Source organism: Argiope bruennichi, chromosome 11, assembly GCF_947563725.1.
Source record: "Argiope bruennichi chromosome 11, qqArgBrue1.1, whole genome shotgun sequence".
NCBI lineage: Eukaryota > Metazoa > Arthropoda > Arachnida > Araneae > Araneidae > Argiope > Argiope bruennichi.
The window spans coordinates 89,869,842-89,891,884 of NC_079161.1; the positions used below are offsets into that span (position 1 = coordinate 89,869,842).

Sequence of the window (22,043 nt, forward strand, 5' to 3'; positions counted from 1 at the left end):
TTTTAATACATTTTTTTCGAGATTCTTAAAATTTATCTTTTTGTTAACTTATTGCGGATTTATTACCGCAAATATTGTTTTAATGAATAGTTAAGTGTTTCTATTTATTGTTTTTTCTTATTATTATCTTTAGTACAATTGAAAATTAAATGAAATTTCTTAAAAACATTTTGAAAATCATGCCTTTTTGTTGAAAAACGTATTTTTTTTTTTCATTTGTAGAAAAAAATAAATGAACTTCAAAATGAATCAAAAGAAATAATCAAATTTCAATAAATAATTTTAAAAATATACAAGTTTTTAAAGAAATACATTAAATAAAGCGATTTGGAATTATATCACCGTTTAGTGCAACATTTCTTCGCTGGATAATTTAAGTAATTTTTTTTTTGTACCTATAATTTTTATGGAATTTTGCGTCCAATTATCAATTTTTGTGTTCAGTTTTTTTAGACAGAAGTACATAATTGCGAAAACTTGAAACGACTACAAATTTCTCTTTCTTTCTTCCCATCTAATAAACCAAGGGAAAAGGATGTAAAATATGCTAAACTCTGGATTTAACGAATTTATTACTGAGAAGTATGCTCGTAGAATCATGAATTGTACTATGCATAATATTTCAAATAAGATACGAAATTTATTATAGAAATTCATTTTATATAAGTATTTACTGTATAAAATAAATATAAAATATGTAATGTGCGTTTCCGAATTAATTAAAAAAAATTTAACGACTGCACTTTTATTGAATGAATATATATGTATATGTATATATATAACTTTAAAATTATGTTGTAATTTAATTCAAGTTTGTAATATGCATAATTTAAATTTTTCGCTATTCAATGTTATCATCTTAATTATTATTATTTTTAAAAATTGAAACATTCCATATACCTTTTATTAAAATATAACAATATGAAAGAAAATTGATGCAGTCAATTCCCTTATTTTTGCTCACAATTTTCCGCTATGTGCAAATTGAAATACCGAGTAATATTGGAAAAGTTTCTTTAATTCTCTATATTTAAGATTAAAATGAAAACATTAAGCAAAATTGAAAAAAAAAAAAAAAGACAATACTTAAATGCATAATAATAATAATAATAAACTGATTCATCCGGCAACTTCTCCGTTTTGTTTGAAAGTGAAACACTCGTCTTTTCTCAAATAGAGTGCCTCCTATAAAAAAACTATTTATCACCAATATTCCTACGAGAGGGGTGAATCCATCTGGTACTTACCGCAGGTAAAAACGGGTGAGCGAGAGGAGCTGTCTGTCATTTATATTTTGATTTTATGATGTTGAGTTATATCAGAATACTTTCATCTTGAAATGGTATATCGAAATGTTGGGTTAACAAATTAAAATATTTTGTTCAGCTACCTTTGATCTTATTTAAAGAATGATTATTTTATATGAATTTTCTTTCATGTTTTATCATTTATTTTATTTTAACACAAGGTTATAATGGGGGAAAAGTGAGGTAGTTCCTAGCTTTATTTATTCCCTTTAAGTTGATTTTAATTACTATAATTTTGATCCATATTTTGCTCCATGAATAAAAAATAAGCTAGGTTATTTTATATTTTCCATCTAAGATAAATCTTTTAACCGATTTTTATTTTTTATTTACTCTATTTACATAACATTTTCATTTATTTTATGAAAAATATCGTTTGCTGATTTAAGTTTAAAATTATGGCTGCGGTTAGAAAAAAAATTAAAATGTGTTTTTAGAATAATTACTCTGCCTATTAAACAGTTCTGTGCCTTTCATTGTTTTAATGTTATTTAAAGATAATATTCTTGGCTGTATTAGATATATTGCTTTAATTTTTATTTTAAATTGCAGCAAGAAAAGATGATGATGTTGAACCAATTTGCTGGAAGACTTTCCAAAAAAAGACGAAGAAAGAAAACATTTCCAAAGAATTTTGGAATATGTTTCTCCACAATAATGTGAGTTATAAAAGTTTTATGCATACTATTATCATTAGGGTGCCATAAGAGAAATCTGTTTCTTTCAATGACATTTTCATACTTCATAAAATCTTTTTTTAAAATGCTTATTCTAAGTTTTTACATTCTATTGGTTTTAATAATTTTAAAAACATGTCAATGATAATTTTTTTTTCTCTCAACTTTGAATGAGAACTTATTGACAACAAACCTTGTACTTTCCTATAATTCCTATTTTCATTTCTCATACTCTATGTATGTATAAGTAAGTTAGAATAACTGCAATTTACAGCTTATGAAACAATTATTATGGGAAGAAACATTATAGACATTCATACTTCTTCTCAAATATTCTATCTGCTACCAAGTGATAATTGTTTTTATATAGAAATATGAGAGAAAGTTTTTGCACATATTTTTAATTTTGAAATCTTTTTCTTTTTAAGTCTTCTATATATTTTTATTATTTATTGTACTTTAAACTTTTTAATGATTTTTCAAATACATAAACATCTATTCAGGTAATTTCCCCCCTGTAATTTAATAAAGATGCCATGTTAAGTAAACTTATGAAAGCATATAAAAAAAATTTAGTAATTGAAATTTTTAGTTAATTTTTAGAAATTTCAAGTTATTTTTACTTAATAACTTTTTAGTTATTAAGTAAACCTATCTATGATTTCAGTTGCATATGTTAAAATGATTTTCACTTTTATTTAAACTTTCAGTAGAACTAGTGACAAAATATTGATTTTCTGAATGCTATTTATTTAAACAAACAACATTTCTCTGAATTTTCTGATTTTATAATACTGTCCCTACTAATCCTCTGTTTTAGTAAAATATTCACTTGTAATTTATAAAAATATTATTTTTTTCTTCCACTGCAAATGCTTTATTGACTAAATTTATTATTATATTTAATCTAAATTTGGAAAACCTTATGTTCGAATCATAAAATGGGCAACTCTCTAGGACTCTACAATTTTAGATAATTTTTTTTTTTTTTTTTTTTTTTTATAATTTCAGAGTAATGGAATTTTGTGTTTTCATTTAGTTTACAAGAACTGTGTATTCAAATCATTTGAAAGTGATGTATGATTTTATAATTAAAATATTTTACTGTTTTTTTTATATACCATTACTTTTAAATTTAAATCTTGTGTGTATTTTTTAAATACATGATATTGAAATCAAAATTCTGAAATTAACATTCTGTTACTTTAAAACTTTATCAAAATTGACTTTTAAAACTGCTTGTTTTTAGACGAATCAAGTAGTTTTCATTGGTGACCAGTTATACACCCACTTAGCATATTTTTATAATCTGGGTCAATTTTGGTATACTACTTTCTATCACATTAAAAGAAAGTACTATTTTACTTAAATTTATGCTATAAAGATAAAGTATTCTAATTGGTTAGCTGTGCATGCAAAATGGCAAAAATAATTGGTAAAATGAGCCCAATTATTAAGGCTGAGTGAATACGTCTTTATTTTATGACATCTCTTATTGTGGCATTATCTTACATGAAAATTAAGAGATAGAGGGGAAACAGGTGACTATGGATGACAAATTTAATCTTTAAAAACTTTGAAATGGATTAAAAATTAGTGGAATCCATGCAATGATAAAAACTTTAGGATGCTCTACCATGATTCCTCCCTTCTCCTATAAACAATCTACAATGAAATAGTGTTTTTGAGATTTATCTTGGAAATGAGTGGCAAAGAGAGGGAGTAGATAATTCTTGTTTACTTATTTAGGCATCATGAGTTTTCATGTCAAATAAAATGGCAAAAATTGTAAATACTCCAATCATGAAGTTGTAAATACTCCATGATTGTAAATACTCCAATCATGTTTAGAGCAAAACCTTGTTAAGTTTAAATCCATAACTGTTTGTACTCCATTTGTAATGAAACTACTAAAAGAACAGAATATTTTTAAAAGCCACATCATGCTGCTGGCAAATTTTAATAAAACAGATTACACAGATTTGTGCTAATGTTTCAAAAATATTGATACTAAATGTAATTATTGTATAAGCACTGTGAAATTGTTTTGCCCTCAACTTTTTTGGTGTATAAATCTAATTATAGATTAAAAATTATACACTGAAACATGGTACATGATATTTAGATTCATTAATAAGCTAATACAGTTTTCTTATAGAGCTCTTTGTTTTCAGAAGAAAAATTATTTAATTAAAAACGATAATTGTTGAAAGTTTCATTTTAACTCATATCTAATTTCTCTTTTTGTTGTGCATGAGAGGTATGAATGCTCCTCCCCCTCAACTATATGTAAAAAAAAAAAAAAAAGGAAAGAAGAGATTTACTATATAAAAGTGCATTAACAGAGAAATTAGAAACAATATTTTAAACAGTTTTTCCTATGGAAAGAATTTTTTATTAACCCCAAAATTTCTGAACATGATGAATAATTGATGACAATTAAAAAAGATTCAGATCTATAAAACGCTTTTTGTACATAAAAATAAAATGAATTCAATATATCCACATTAATTTTTAACCTTTCATTTCATGATTTATGACTTTGCATTGTTTCAATATTTTTATAACTTGTATGGACTTGCTTGAAAATATATTTTAATATTGAATTTTTAATTAAATTTAATAAAAAAAATTACACTATAATAGGATTATAACAATGTTGACATTATAGAAATTATCTCTATAAAGAAATAAAACTAGTTCTTGGTATTTTCTCTGAAAGCAAATATGATTGAACTCCATTGGAATGCTATAAGGAATTCATCAAATAGGGAAGGAAATTAATATTAGTGTAATTTTAAGAAATTTACAAACAATTTCGCCAATCACTTGAGTTTAGAAATAATTTTTGGAATTGAAATAATAAATATTTAAGGTCCTTTAAAGCATAAAGCTTGCAATTTCAAGATAAATTTACATCACACAATGGTATGGTTAGAATCAATATATATATTTTTAGCCAATTTATTTAGGCTGGTCGTTGAAAAGCTTTCCATATGCAACTTCACTTTATCCACTTTGATGAATATTCTGTTAGAATAGGCCTCAAACTTTTTTCTCTGTCCATAAAACCAATGATTCAAGTTAATTCCATGTCACGTCAATCAAATGATGACAGTCTATATATTCCATTTCCTAAGACCATTTTTCCAGGCTGGTCATTGAAAAGCATTTCATTTCATTTTAATCACCTCGATGAACCTTGTTTGATCACACTGCAAGCCCCCTCCCCCTGCTGTTCCTATGTCCCCAAAGCCTCTTCCTCTATGCCCACATTCAGTAAGTCTTAATTCTAAATAATATGATGAATAATGGTTAGGGTGGATATTCAAGTTTCTATTTCACACCATACCAATTCTGATGGATTTTCACAGTCAGATTTGGAGTGTCCCAATTTTGATCCTTCAGTTTGTGATTATTTTGAATATCTGATTTAATAAACACAATATAATATAGTCTTTATTCAGTAAAAAACAAACTGTTCAAAGATTTAAATTTAAATGGAAGATTGGTAAGTTTGTTGAAATTTAATAAATAAAAATATCTGAACTCAACAAAGAAATTTATTTTAATTCTTTTGAATTTTAAAAACAGGTTTTTTTTAATAGATGAAAAATAAATCTTTCATTGCATGCCTATTATGCAAAAATTGGAATAAGAAGGAACAAGACTCTTCTAAAATATCTTCCTACAAAACAAAGTGAGTATAAAATTTTTATATGTTATGAATTCTGATTTTGATGTTGAAGAAATTTTCTTTTAATAACACTTTCATTCTTTCTAAATATCATAATTAAAATTCTTATTTTATTTCTTATTAAATTAAATTTTTTAATATATGGCTGTGACAGTTATTTTTGTTCATTAGTATAATAAATTTTTTGCATAAATTTTTATTAAAATTTGAAGTAAATTTAAGTTTTTTTATATAAATTTTTTTTTCTGTGTACTTTTTTATTGCAATTTCAATTTCTGTTTTACATTTTTAAAATGCAAAATCTCTATAGGTGGGAAACAATAATAATTTGTATATATATATATATTCTATAAGTGGAAAAACTGTAGAATAATTTGAAAATTAACTCTACAGTTTTCTCACTTACAGTTGAATAAATGCATTCTATCATTCAATTTATGAACCTGTTTGAGAAGAAATATCAAAAGCTAAAATTTCATGTGTTTCCTTATTAAAAAGTAAGCTTATCAATGTTTTCAGCTGCATCTGTGAAATGGCATTTTTGTTTTTATTTTAAAGATTGTATGAAAATGCTTGACTTTAGAATGCTTAATTTTTTAAATCAAAAAGTATTCCCCTTATTCTCTTCATTACAGATTTCCTTATATTGTAATTTATTAAATTTTCTTTTAGAAACATTTCAATTTCAAAATTTTGAAGTTTATGAAAATATTTCTTTTTTCCACTTAAAAAGTCTTATTGAATAAGTTTTTTTTAGCCCAATTTTTTAGAAAAAGGAGAATATATTTTAAATCACTATTGTATAAAGTTTTGTGCATAAGGCTTTTTAACAAAACTAATTTAGGCAAATTAGGCCTGTTGAAAAATATTGCCGCATAGATGAAGTTAGCATAGATAAACTGTGTGTTGACTGAAGTCAAAGATAGCATTCACTAATCTAAACTCAAGACTTTATTCAAGGAATAAATCTTGCATCTGTTTTATCCACAAGATGAAATGACTCGAATCTTCCAGATTCAGAAAGATATAGAAATTATAAGAACATTCTAGAACAAATGAGAAATATAAGAAAGTAAATCAATACCAAAATAATATTTAGGTAACTTGCCTGCAGTCGGATACGAACTAGCAAACTATCACTTTCAGTTCATAGCATTCTACCACTGAGCCATTTGGTCCACACCAAGTTAGAATAAGTTTTATTGCAATATAAAGAATTAGAACAGTTTATAGAATGAAACAAAATGTTTCAAGTTGCTTTTCGGTTTTAACAGCGACCAAAAATCCCCAAGAAACAATTTCACCAAATTATAAATATATACTCAAGTGCATAAATATATATTAATATTGAAAAAAATAGGTTAACATTAGTATAATATTCAGTTAGTTTAATTAGTATAATGTTCAGTTTATTCAGTTTTAAAAATATTATATTTTTGTACTTTTAAATTTAGCTAGATACATAAATATGTTTGGTGCTTTGTTAAGTGTTTTGACTTATTAATATCTTCTATGGTGACATTTGTGCTCTTGGAAAATGATAATTTTTTATTGCTAATTTATAGCAAAGAAAATCAAAATATTTAGTATTTGAAGTAAGCAAAACTTAGATTCAAAAACAAACTGTTCCTTAAAATTTTCCAAATCCTAAATTGTTTAAATAAAATGAAAAATCCTAATCATAAAACTATCCTTTCCTAAATGATACACATCATAAAAAAGTATTGAAATTCTTTTAAAATATCCCTTTTAAGATTTTTAATACTATACTGATTGTGTTGATATAATTTTTCATCCTTAAAATTAATTTTAATAAGTATGCAACCTATGAAAGTTTTTTAGTTTTTAAATCATTAAGCTTAAATATGAGAACTAGATATTAAGATTTGAATTTTTAAAAAATTGTATATCACATAAAAAACTGTAGCTCATTATGTTATCTGGGAGAAATCTTATGGTATGTAGAGATATGGATAAATATAATAAAATCAGATTTGAATCAGAGGCAGTCTTCTCTGTAAAGGGACTTGGGTGCAGGGAATCATTTGAGGCTCTGAAACTTTTACAAAGTAATAAAAATTATAAGTATGAGACATATATTACTAATGTGTGTTTATTTAATGCATAATTTTGTTTTCGTTAATACAACAATTCAGGAAAATTACATTTTTTTTTTGATGCTTAATATAGCAAGTGCACTTATTTGCACTTCACACATGCTTGATCAAAGATGATTCTTAATTTTAATTTACTGCACTTGCTATAATAATTGGTAACCTAAGGAAAAGTTTTAATACAATTAGAAATATTTTATAATTATTATTTAATATATTGCAATATGTCTTATGTGCTATTTGCATCACTCATTCAGAATCAAATTCCATATCAAACCAATTTCCTGGATTAGGTTTCGAGCTACATCGTTGTTATAAAACTTTAAAAAGTTTTTTGGAAAAAAAATTTTCTAATTCATATTTTTCTGAAGTTTTTTTTTTTTTTTTTTTTTTTTTTTTTTTTAACAATGCAGTATAAAAAAAAAAAATCTGAATTCCTGTACCTGGTTTTCTATAACTTTATCTTCTACTGTTTCATAATATAATATTTTTCTATTTTTGTCTCATCTTAAAATGTGTTAAATTTTGGATTTCAGCTTTACTTTTATTGATTAAATTAAAAGCTGAGTCAAGAACAATTTTTTTTGTTTGAATAATTTATTTATAGTATGAATTTTGGAAGATATTGTAAACCATACAATTAAATATAAAATTAATGGCATTTTTTGTATTGTATCTAATAGACTTTTAGCTTTGGTTATTGCAATATTATCATTATTTTCATTAATAAATTATTCCAGGGCAAAACAAGTTTGTTCAAATGTGTATTTGCTGCTTAACTGAATCTGTTTTGACTTTCCAATAAGTGTCACATAATTGGTTTAAGAGTAATGTTAAATAATTTTGTAGAATTCTCATCTTTTTGTAAATGCAGATATAAGCATTTTAGTCATATTTACTTAATAATTTGATTAAATTTAAAAAATTCTATTATTAGGCATTTCATATTATTTCATGGGTTCCTCGAAGAGGAAGATTATTATATGCTTGATTCTTTTACATCTAAGCACTTTCAAGTGGGATTCTCTTTAACAACCAGACATTTTTGACATGTAACTAATAGACATGAACTCATCTCTGCTGAAGGTGAGTTGCTTCACATATTTTGACTAGTAAATCTGCCATTGCTTTACAACTGTCATTGTAAATATGTTTTTGTGGTTTTTCAATAACAAGCTTGAATTTCAATTTCATCTTCTTTATACCAATTTTAGCTTTTCTATATCATTCAACGTTAAAAGAGTACTCCAATGTGAAACATTTCTTTTAGTGAATAGCCATAAAATCTTCTTTATTTTCTGCTATAACAAAAGAAAAAAGAAACCAAAACCTTTGTAAACATGAACAGAATATATTAGCAACCTATTTAGTGAATGCCTTCTTGACCCTTACTGCCTTAAGGCACATGAGAGGATACTATGAAAAAAAAACACAATTTTTAGAGATAATACATCCTATAGTATTTAACACAGAAGCTACTTTTCATATGAATTGCCTTTCAAAGAAAGCAGTATCCGATACTAGTCCTTTTGGATGTTATGTCAAAATTCTCAAAGCACCTCTCTGGAATCAAGAGGGTTGAAATAGAATTGCATCTACAGTTCTTTGAAATAGTAATTTAAATCACCCTGTTTCTTTATTTATGTTAATTTCATTTTTTTTAAAGATTTCATTTCATTTTTTTTATTTCTTCATTTGTTCCTTCATTAAAATGACAAATGGAATGCTGATGATTTTGAATTACAGTTGAAACTTTTTCGAGTTATTATAGCTACCTATAAATCCTTTAGACAGCCCATTACGTCTTCTTTTGGAGAATAGTATAAACAAAGACAAAATATGTTAAGTTTTGCATTTTTTGAATAAATTAATCAGTTATGAAGATGGGTTTCACCATTTGGCATTTTTTTTAAGTAGTACATAGTGGAAAATGGCCTATATTTCAGCATTCATAGCAAAAACTCTTTTGTGTTGCAAAAGTCTAGTTTTAGCACAAAACATTCTGAATTTATCAGTTATAATATTTGGCCATAAACCTGGATTACTTATATTCACTTGATCACATTTGTTGTTGTCATTTTCATCATTATTTTCTAATTCAATTGTATTTGAACAAACATGCAATTCTTTAATGAATTCCACAGTTTCTACATTTCTCTTTGCAAGACTGGTATTTGATGTGGAAAACTCAAAGCAATTTCATTGCAGAATTACTTTTTAGCATTAAAAAAAGATTTATGTGTGACTTCTTAAAAGTGAGCTTTTTTTTTTTTTTTTTTTTTTTGTTAATTTTCTGTTATGACACCCAGAGAGATATTTCCCTGGTATTGACATGATTAGATTTAACAATATTAAACATTTTATAGTATGAATTATTTAAATACTCTATGCAATCTAACCTAGTAAATAAAATAAATTACCATAAATATATTTACCATACATTTACAATATGCTGCATTCTTGCACTAGACTTTAATTTATACTGTAAACTTAGTACATTTCAGAACATTGATTTCTCCAATTAAATTTCTTCTCATCCTGGTCTTATGACCTGTGAAGAAGTGGTGCAGTATGCATTATTAGGAATTACTCATTTAACTTATCTTCATTTTACTTTTTGTTTGAACAATTTAATAGAAGTAAATATATACAGATGCTTACTCAAAAAATATTATATTTAATGTAGAAAAGAGAAGATGGTTGACGATTACAGGTCCATTTAGGTATAGTCCCATCCACGATTTGTGTCATTTATCTTGGACTTTTCTGTATTCATTTGTCTGTTGGTGATTTCCCTACCCATGAATGAACTTTTCTTTTTTTCCTTTTTATAGGTGACACTACAATCATTGCTATTACTGGTGACACTTATCGCCTGACACCCATTACTGATGTCAGGGACTCTCAACCAGCATAAGAACTCATAAGAACAAACTAGTATGTATACTTCCAGTATGTGGGAGTGCTATTATTGTTCAAATTGCTATTTAGCCCTATTTATAATATTATTTTAGTTTTTGAACATGTTGAGAATTCCTCTATCGAAGACTTGTTGCTTAGCATCTGTTGTAATCCTCCAGATAACCGTCCCAGCTATGAATATAAATGTACAAAATTTGAAAAGTAATACTAAATGAACTAAATAAAGCTGAAAAGTTCTTATAAACTTTCTCTCTTGTGAGTGCACATGTGTTATATATATATATATGTATATATATCTTATATTTAGTAGATTGCTTTATAGGAAGACTTCATTTTGCAAATAGTAGTTTTAAACTATGACTAACTATGACTAAATAATTTCCTTAAAAAAAATTCAAAAAAGAAAGGGAAATATTACGAAACTGCAGAAGATAAAGTTATAGAAAACCAGGTATAAAAATTCAGTTTTTTTCAGTTTATAATAAATATTATATTTCAAATTATTATATCTCAAAATTATAAAAATTATGATATTTCAAAATTCAGTTTATAATAACTAAAACTATGACTATTCTAACTATCTCAAACTTTTACTTTGCTGTAGTCATTTTCCTATTTTATTGCCATATATCATAAAGCTTACCACACTAGTTTTTGGCTCATTTAATAACTAAGTATTTTTTTCTTCTTTCATTTTATGCACATGAATAATGAAAGTTGCTTTCCTTTCTTGTTTCTTAGTTTTCTGTCAGATGCATCACATTTTGTATATAATTTTGTGTATTTTTAAAAATATATTTTGCATTTGTGATTGTTCAATTTCTTATGACATTACTCTTAAGGGTAATAATGGCCTAAATTTTAAGTATTTATTCATTGGTTATGATAAAAATGAATCAGTCATTTAAAATAAAAGGATATTTGAACAATATTCCATATATTCTTTACATATTTTCTGCAGTTTTCATTTTTTCATTATTTTTATATGTTTATTGTTATATAATGTTTTGCTCATGTGATCTTCTGAATATAATAGAATAATTTTGGTTGGTTTAAAACTAGTGAGTGATACATAATAAGGTGGTTGATGTTCATAGATACACCCTCCATCATATGAGGATCAAAATTTTTATTTTATTTTTTAAATTAATTTATTATCTAATTTAGATAGATAATTCAAATTAATTGAATTGTCATCTCATCATAACTACCAAATATTATATTAAAGACTTTTTGATAAAATTTCCATAATTTTTATTCTCTTCTATTGTCACAATTTCCAAGCCATATAAAATTAGAGGTTGTGAGAATGAAATGTTTTTTTCTCTGTATTTTTCCAACGACTGAAGGAATCTACTGTCATGATTTGATATGCCAAAAATAATTTTTTAAACTGAATGTTTATAAACATTCTGAAAATGAAAATGATGGTATTAGTTTTTTACGATAATTATTAAACCAGGAAGCATCTATAAATTTGTTTTTTAATCTGCTTAATATTACTGCATGGTACAATAGCTAATTTTCATTGCCATGTATTTTATTAGGAAATATTGAACTTGTACAACAGATTTTAATAAAGTAGCATACCATGTATTTAAAAAAATCAATTAATTATTTGTTTTTATAAAGTTTAAATAAGCTTATTCCTGAATATGTTAAAACTTTTTTTCTGATCCTTATATAAATGGAAGAATTTTCAGAGTATAGACAGAAACATGTTGATATTGAAAGAAGTTTGATTCTGTGTGAAGAAAGGATTGTAGGGAGTTGGTTTATAGCAAGTTCTGAAACCTCAGGAACTGGAAATAAAGACCAGTAGTTTATTTTAAAGTAAGCAGTGATTAGTTAATAAAATGTAAATAAATTCATATAGTGATCAACTTGAAAGATCGTTTGTGAATTATTGTTAAAATTAAAAATTAAATTTCTTTGATATGGGTTGCAAGTAAATAATAGTTATAATAAATAAATAAAATAAAAGTGATGGAAATCAGTGAATTACTAAGATTGGGATTGAAAATTTATCATCCGAGTACAGCATTGAACTATGTGTTCTAAATCACATTTATATTATTGTATTAACTACTAAATTATATAGGGTGTATTGTAAAAGAATACAATTTTGATTTTTGTTTCTCTTTCATTTTATGTTACAAAAACAGTTTTACAATCTTTTAAAAAGATAATGTTTGTGGACTTGCATCTTATCTTATACAACAATTCAGAAAAATTATTATTATTTTTATTTTGGATGCTTAATATAGCAAGTGCATTTATGTGAACTTCACATATACTTGACCAAAGATGATTATTAATTTCAATTTGCTGCACTTGCTGTAATAATTGGCAACCTCAGGAAATGTTTTAATACTATTAGGAATAACTTATTATAATTATTATTTAATATATTGCAATATATCTTATGTGTTATTTGCATCACTCATTCAGAATCAAATTCCATAGCAAACCAATTTCCTGAATTAGGTTTCCATCTACATCTTTGTTATAAAACTTTATGAAGTTTTTGGAAAAAATGTTATTATTCATATTTTTCTGAAGTTTTTATATTAGAACAGTTAAACTGAATTTTTGTACCTGGTTTTCTATAACTTTATCTTCAACTTTTTTTGTCTCATCTTAAAATATGCTAAATGTTAGATTTCAGCTTTATTTTTATTGATTAAATTAAAAGCTGAGCCAAGGACAATTCTTTTTGTTTGAAATAATTTACTGACAGTGTTAATTTTGGAAGATATTGTAAACTATACAATTGAATATAAAATTAATGGCATTTTTTGGAATCTAAAAGACTTTCAGCTTCAGCTTTTGTTTAAGAAAAATGTTAAATGCTTTTGTAGAATTTCCCTTTTTTTTGTGAAAGCAGATATAAGCAATATAAATGTTTCAATACTTCCCCCTCCCTCCCAAAAAAAAATTGTTTTCCCCTTTCTAATAAACAAATAATTTGTTTTTGTGACCTATGTATTGCTAAATAAAAAACAATTTTATTTTTTGAATTTTTAAAAAATTCTATTTGTGTGATCCATTTACACAGAGTCATATTTACTTAATAATTTTATTAAATTAAAAAAATTCCATTATTAGGCATTCCTATTATTTCATGGATTCCTCGAAGTGAAAGATTATTATATGCTTGATTCTTTTACATCCAAGCACTTTCAATTGGAGTTCTCTTTAAAAACCAGACATTTGGCATGTAACTGATAGATATGAATGCTTTTCTGCTGAAGGTGAGTTGCTTCCTATCTTTTGAATTAGTAAATCTGTCATTAATTTACTTTGAGCAATTGTCTTCTGGTTTTTCAACAACAAATTTGCATTTCAATTTCATCTTCTTTATATCAATTTTAGCTTTTTTATGTCATTCAATGTTAAAAGAGTACTCCAATATAAAGCATTTCTTTTAGTGAATATGATAAAATCTTCTTTATTTTCTACTATAACAAAAGAAAATAGAAACCAAACTCCTTGAAAACATGAAAAGAATATACAAACTACCTATTTAGTGAATGCCTTCTTGAACCTTACTACCTTAAGGCACATGAGAGGGGACTGTGAAAAAAAAAAAAAAAAACGCAACTGTTAGAGATAATATAGACATCCTATGATATTTAACACAGAAGCTACTTTACATATCAATTGCCCTCCAAAGAAAGCAGGCACCCGATACTACTCTTTTTGGATGTTAAGTCAAAATTCTCAAACCACCTCTCTGGAATCAAGAGGGTTGAAATAGAATCACATCTACAGTTCTTTGAAATAGTAATTTAAATCATTCTGTTTCTTTATTTATATTAACTTCATATTTTATTAATAGTTCAAACATAAATTTAGTTATTTTGGTAACTATTTTCAATCAATAAATGAATTAAAGCGACAAATAGAATGCTGATGATTTTGAATTACAGTTGAAACTTTTTCCAGTTTTTATAGCCACCTATAAATCCTATAGATAGTTCATTACCTCTCTTTTTGGAAAATAATATATAACAAAAACAAAATATTTTGAGTCTTGCATTTTTTGAATAAATTAACCAGCTGTGAAGCTGGGTTTCACCATTTGAAACCTTTTTAGAGGAAAATAGCCTATACTTCAGCATTCAAAAAATGCAAGACTCAAAATCTTTTCAAGTCTTTTGTGTTGCACAGGTCTAGTTTTAACACAAAACATTCTCATCTTATCAGTTATAATACTTGGTCAGAAATCTATATTACTTATACTCATTCGATCCCAATTGTTGTCATTTTCATCATTATTTTCTAATTCGATTGTATTTGAACAAACATGCAATTCTTTAATGAATTTCAGTTTCTACATTTATCATTGTAAGACTGGTATTTGATGTGGAAAACTCAAAGCAATTTCATTGCAGAATTACTTTTTAGCAGGAAAAAAGATTTATGTGTGACTTTTTGAAATTGAGCTTTTCTTCTTTTTTCTTTTTGGTTAATTTTCTGTTATGACACCCAGCAGGTTATTTTTTTGGTATGGATTAGATTTAACGATATTAAACATTCTATAGTTGAATTATTAAAATACTATATGCTATCTAGCCTAGTAAATAAGGTAAATTACCATAAATCTATTTACCATACATTTACAATATGGTGCATTCTTGCACTAGACTTTAATTTATTCTGTAAACTTAGTGCATTTCAAAACATTGATTACTCCAATTAAATTTCTTTCTTATTTCTTTTCATCCTGGTTTTATGACCTGTGGTGAAGTGGTGCTGTATGCATTAATCGGAATTATTCATTTAACTTATCTTCATTTAACTTTTTTTTGAACAATTTAATATAAATAAATATATACAGATGCTTACTCAAAAAATATTACATTTAAGATAGAAAAGAGAAGATGGTTGACGATTACAGGTCAATTTAGGTATAGTCCTATCCACAATTTCTGTGATTTATCTTGGGCTTTTCTGAGTTATCTTGCCTTTTGGTTATTTCTCTACCCATGAATGAACTTTTCTTTTTTTTCCTTTTTATAGTTGACACTACAATCATTGCTATTATTGGTGACACTGGTCGCCTGAAATCCATTAATGATGTCAGGGGCACTCAACCGGCCACATAAGAACAAACTAGCATGTGTACTTTTAGTATATATGATTGTTTTTATTGTTCAGATTGCTATTCAGCCCTGCTCATAACATTATTTTAGTTTTTGGTCATGTTGAGGTCCTTTTCTTGCAAGTCTTGGTGCTTATCATCTACCGTAATCCCCAGATAATCGTTCCAGCTATGAATACAAATGTACCAAATTTGAAAAGGGGGTCTAAATGAACTAATTAAAGCTGAAAGTTCTTATAAATTCTCTTTATTATGAGTGCATGTGTGTGTTTATATATAGTAGTTTAAAACTATGACTTATTCTAACTATCCAAAACTTTTTCTTTGCTGTAGCCGTTTTCCTATTTTATTGCCATATACCATAAAGCGTATTAAACTGGTTTTTGGCTCATTTAATAACTAGGTACTTTTTCTTCTTTCATTTTATGCACATGAATAATGAAAGTTGCTTTCCTTTTTTGTTTCTTCTTAGTTTTTTTCTCAGTTGCATCACATTTTTGTATATAATTTTGTGTATTTTTAAAAATATATTTTGAATTTATCATTGTTCAGTTTATTTATGGCATTGGTCTTTAGGAGAATAAATGCCTATTTTTTTAAATATTAATTCATTGGGAATGATAAAATGAATCAAGCATTTAAAATAAAAGGATATTTGTGTAATATACAGATATTCTTTACATATTTTCTGCAGTTTTCATTTCTTCATTGTTTTTAAATGTTTATTGTTATATAATATTTTGCTCATGTGATCTTGTGAATATAATAGAATAACTTTGTTTGGTTTAAAACTGGTAAGGGATACTCTATAGAGTGGTTAATGCTCATATATAGACCTCCACCCTCCCATTATGGAAGGATAAAATTTTCAAAAAAATTCATTTATTATCAAATTTATGAAATAATTTAATTCATTGAATTATCGTATCATCACAACTACCAAATTTTACATTAAAAGCTTTTTGATAACTTCAATTCCTTTTATGTTACTTTGAAAAAAAAATTCCAAATGTAACTTCAATTACTTTTAAACCTTAGTTTGCAATATCTCATTTCAAAGATCTCACAATTTTTATTCTCTTCTGTTCTCACAATATCCAAGCCATATAAAATTAGAGGTTGTGAGAATGAAATGTTTTTTCTCTGTATTTTTCCAACGACTGAAGGAATCTACAGTCATGATTTGATATGCCAAAAATAATTTTTTAAACTGCATGTTTATAAACATTCTGAAAATGAAAATGATGGTATTAGTTTTTTATGATAATTATTAAACCAGGAAGCATCTATAAATTTTTTTTTAATCTGCTTAATATTACTGCATGGTACAATAGCTAATTTTCATTGCCATGTAGTTTATTAGGAAATATTGAACTTGTACAACAGATTTTAATAAAGTAGCATACCATGTATTAAAAAAAATCGATTAATTATTTGTTTTTATAAAGTTTAAATAAGCTTATTCTTGAATATGTTAAAACTTTTTTTCAGATCCTTATATAAATGGAAGAATTTTCAGAGTATAGACAGAAACATGTTGATATTGAAAGAAGTTTGATTCTGTGTGAAGAAAGGATTGTAGGGAGTTGGTTTATAGCAAGTTCTGAAACCTCAGGAACTGGAAATAAAGACCAGTAGCTTATTTTAAAGTAAGCAGTGATTAGTTAATAAAATGTAAATAAATTCATATAGTGATCAACTTGAAAGATCGTTTGTGAATTATTGTTAAAATTAAAAATTAAATTTCTTTGATATGGGTTGCAAGTAAATAATAGTTATAATAAATAAATCAAATAAAATAAAAGAGATGCAAATCGGTGAATTACTAAGTATTCGGAGTGAAAATGTAGCATGAGGTATGTGTTCTAAATCACATTTATGTTATCGTATTAACTAACGCTAAATAATATAGGGTGTATTGTAAAGTAATACAGTTTTGTTTTATGTTTCTCCATCATTACATTACAAAAAGAGTTTCATAATCTTTTACAAAGATAATGTTTGTAGACTTGCATGTTATCTGTGAATTGTGTCATCAACTTGCATGATTGAAAAATTGGTCAAAACATTGTAGACAGTGCAAATTATTGAACCTGGATCTCTTAAATATATCTTACAGTTAGTTATTTCTTGGATAGTAGATGCTAATTAGAAAGTATTTCAAAATTTTAGTTATATTAATTTTTAATTAAATGAATTAAAAATTAATTAACATTTTGTTGTTTATTCTTTAATAACTTCTGAGAATATTGTTACTAAAAACCATAACTGCTATTCTTTAAATTTCAAAATATAAGTATTTTTCAGTCATACTTGTTTTACATCCATACCTTTTTTATTTCTCAAACTTTAATAAAAATTTTAAAATATTTGCAAGCATATTTTAAAGCATTACATTTTGTTGTTTTAATTACTGCATTTAATTATAGACATATTTTATAAAGATATACATGTTTTTTATGTGTGTTCATTATCACTGATATAAAATTAAGATTAGTTTTCCAAAATAAAACCAAGAGATATAAATCAAGCTGAACCATTAGCATGCTGTGACACTTGGGATGTAAAATTCCAGTCCCTAAGATTGCAAAGAAAAAATTTATTTTATTGTAGCATTATTTCATTAAAAATTGGACAAAATTCAAACCATTCTGGGAAAATATATCACTATACTCTATTTCACCCTAACTTGGCAGTATTGTAAAAGGCAGAAAATATGACGCTCCATGTTGGAAAAGAGTTCCCCATCAATTTTGATTTTAAAATAGCTAAAATGTGCAGAAATTTATCAAATAATATCATAAATTATAGAAATCCTTTTTTTATCAGTATGTCTGAAAAGGAAACAATTTTAATGATTTATTAAAATAATATATCAATAACATTGAACAAAATAATGAAAATTAGGAAAAAATTCTCTGATTTAAAATGATAATATAATAAAGTTAATAAATATTTACTATTTGGCGAAAAATTTGAGAGATAAAGTTTCATTAGTGATCTGCATTTCTAGTAACTTTGTACTTTAAAGTAACCCAATTCCCTTGACAATGACTGCGATTCGTCTTTCCTAGAATATACACTACTGTCAAGTTAGGGTGGAACAGAGTATAGAATCTTGAGTTTTATTAAAAAGCAAAATTTAATTTGTTGACTCCACTATTTCACTTGAATCATCATTTAATCATATAACTGTATTTTTATAAATTATTTTATCTATTTATTGATACCAAGGTATTATATAGTCCTTCAAATTATTATCAGCAATTTGTTTTATTTTTAAATGTGCAATAATTAAATAAAACATCAATAATTTTTAGTAAATTCTAAATGTGATCTCATATTTTGAATCCACATTTAGATCTGTCAGTTATTAATATTATTTAATGTTTTTAATTCACAATGCTTAAATTTATATATTTTCATATGAATAGTATTTATTTAAACCTTTATGTAATTTTTAAAAATTAAAGAAATAAGCTATTGCATAGTACACATCACATTTTATAGCATGTATTGTTTAAAATTATAATAAATTTTTTTAGTGGCAGTGTACCAAGTTTCAGATGTATAATGATACTCAACCTAAATTTTTTATTTGAATATATGTGAACACTGTTATGTCATTTTTACTTAATTGTTTATTTGAATTCTTTTTTGTGTTATTTTCAGACCCATCTTGTGTATAATTAATTTGATAAATTTATTTATATTTCCATGTATATACTTTGAGAACCTTGGCATTTATAAAATAATATGTAATATCAGTTGATGGCTATAGATATTTTATGGAACATTGGGCATTACATTTATCAGTATAATATTATTATTTTGAATTATAATATTTTGCATCAGGATTTCTTTTATCAAAACTTATTTTGATACTAGCCGCCTTTGGCGACCAGCCGGTTCGCCAATCTTAATGTTCGTTAAAATTTTAACAATTAAATATTTTATGCAATTTCTACTTTAATAGCTTCTTCATCAAAATATTTTAAAACTTCAAATTTTGATTATCATATAATTCATTCATAATATTATAAAGGCCTTCAGTCATAACGTAATATGTATCTCTCTCATTTTCTGTTAGCACCCGTAGAATTTATGCTTTAAATTAAAGTGGAAAGAATTTATCTTCAATTAATATAATAATATTTTTTACTGAAACAAAGCATTTTTTTATAATCTGATTACTGAAAATAGAGTCGCTCAGCGTTTAAACTTTATGGGCACTAAAGAATATCTTTTTTAATTTATGTAATATCTCAAGAGTTGGTCAACAAAATTTTCTTAGATTCATTATGAGCAGATCGATTAATTAACAATGTTTAAATTTAAATGCCTCAAACACTAAGAAAATAAAACGAGTCGTTTAAAATAAACGGTTGAAAACGGTAGAATTTATGCTTTAAATTAAAGTGGAAAGAATTTATCTCCAATTAATATAATAATATTTTTTACTGAAACAAAGCATTTTTTTATAATCTGATTACTGAAAATAGAGTCACTCAGCGTTTAAACTTTATGGGCACTAAAGAATATCTTTTTTAATTTATGTAATATGTCAAGAGTTGGTCAACAAAATTTTCTTAGATTCATTATGAGCAGATCGATTAATTAACAATGTTTAAATTTAAATGCATCAAACACTAAGAAAATAAAACGAATCGTTTAAAATAAACGGTTGAAAACAGGTTTTAAAAAAACTACTTAAAAAACGATGTACTTAAAACTATAAGTATATACAAAAAATATATAACTAACATAAATACAATTTACTTACAAAAGCATGCAACTAACCCAAAAATAATTTAAATCATCCATTGATAACGTTGTCATGGCAACAATCAGAACAGAATGCGCATGCGTGAATTTTCTTCGCCGGTTACGTAACGCAAATACGTGATTTTTTCTACGCCTGTTGGGGTAACGCTATGCGGATTAGAAATTTTTAATTTCCTTTATTCTGTTTTATTTTAATTCAAAAGTACTTCAGAATGATTCTGAAAGATTGATTCATTAACAATGTTTAATTTTAAATGCATCAAACATTAAGAAAATAAACAGAACCGATTGAAATAATCCGCCGAAAAATTTTAACCCTAGCCTCATTACTGTTGGGAGAAAAAAAAACTGAAGCCTTTTCTCGTTTGGCGCTGGGTATAATGGAAGATTTTTTTGGCGGAAAAGTTGGCGGTGGGGAAAATGGAAGATTTTTTTGGCGGGAAAGTTAGTTTTTAATTAATAATTAAAATTCTAATTAAAAATTCGAAAAAAGAAACCCCAGGTGCACATTCCCAACCTCCAAGGTATACATGTACCAAATTTGGTAGCTGTATGTCAAACGGTCTGGCCTGTAGAGCGCCAACACACACACACACACACACACACACATTGAGCTTTATTATAAGTATAGATTAGCAAGAATATAATCAATGTTTTAAAAATTGAGCCATTTTTAGTAATATGGTAGGTTTGTACAATTTTTTCAATAAGATATGAATTTTTGTTGTATAAGCATAAATGCTGAATAATTTGGAACTCAGTATGCTCTTTCTTTCTTTTTTTTAAATTTAATTTATTGTAAAAGAAGCATTTGTAAATTTAAGTATGAAGTAACTTCAAATTATCATATTTCATTATTCTTATTTAATATAATTGTTATATTAAAAATAATCTTTAATAATTTTGTTGGTTATCTTAAACTCATTGAGAAGATTAGTGAAAAAAATGGAAATTGAAGTACCAAGGATTTATTCAAAATGCCACACCAGCAAAAAAACATTATTTAATAACTACTTAGGAATATAAATTCAAAGAAACAATAATGCAATCACATTCACCAAGAAAAAATGGTAAAATTCTAGAACAATTTCATATCATGAAAGATTCTATTGTGAGCTATTTCTTAACTTAGTATATATTATTAGGAAATTGCAAAATCTGCAGCAACTCTGTGGAAAGTAGCTAAAAAGAGTTCTAAAATATTTAAAAGAAACAAACAACTTCAGATTACACTATAAAAGAAGTAAGTTTACTGTAAAAGAAGAAATCCCTGATTCGGATAGTGACTGCATTACTAGAAAGAATATGTCTGGTTGTGTTATACACAATTAGTTCTGTACAATGGCTCTATTAAAAGCAGAATTAGGTTATATTATCATTCATAAAGGTTGAAGTTGTTTCTGTAACATTAGCATCTGCTGAACTAGAACAAAA

General features: G+C 25.7%; 1 protein-coding gene and 1 long non-coding RNA gene across 2 annotated transcripts in view; one reads left to right on the forward strand and one right to left on the reverse strand.

Annotated features, from left to right (window-relative positions):
• The window catches only part of LOC129956454 (pyruvate kinase PKM-like), a 181,701-nt gene extending 180,335 nt beyond the window's left edge, over positions 1-1,366 (reverse strand). Inside the window, exon 1 of the mRNA XM_056068335.1 lies at positions 1,248-1,366. The gene's annotated coding sequence lies outside the window, so the exon portion shown is untranslated. The remainder of the gene's footprint in view (positions 1-1,247) is intronic.
• On the forward strand, positions 1,134-17,530 carry LOC129956455 (uncharacterized). Its single transcript, XR_008782693.1, has 7 exons — positions 1,134-1,252; positions 1,860-1,966; positions 5,593-5,684; positions 8,733-8,881; positions 10,630-10,732; positions 13,826-13,971; positions 17,316-17,530. It is a non-coding gene; the product is annotated as an uncharacterized LOC129956455 (long non-coding RNA).
• The last annotated feature ends 4,513 nt before the right edge of the window (positions 17,531-22,043 follow it).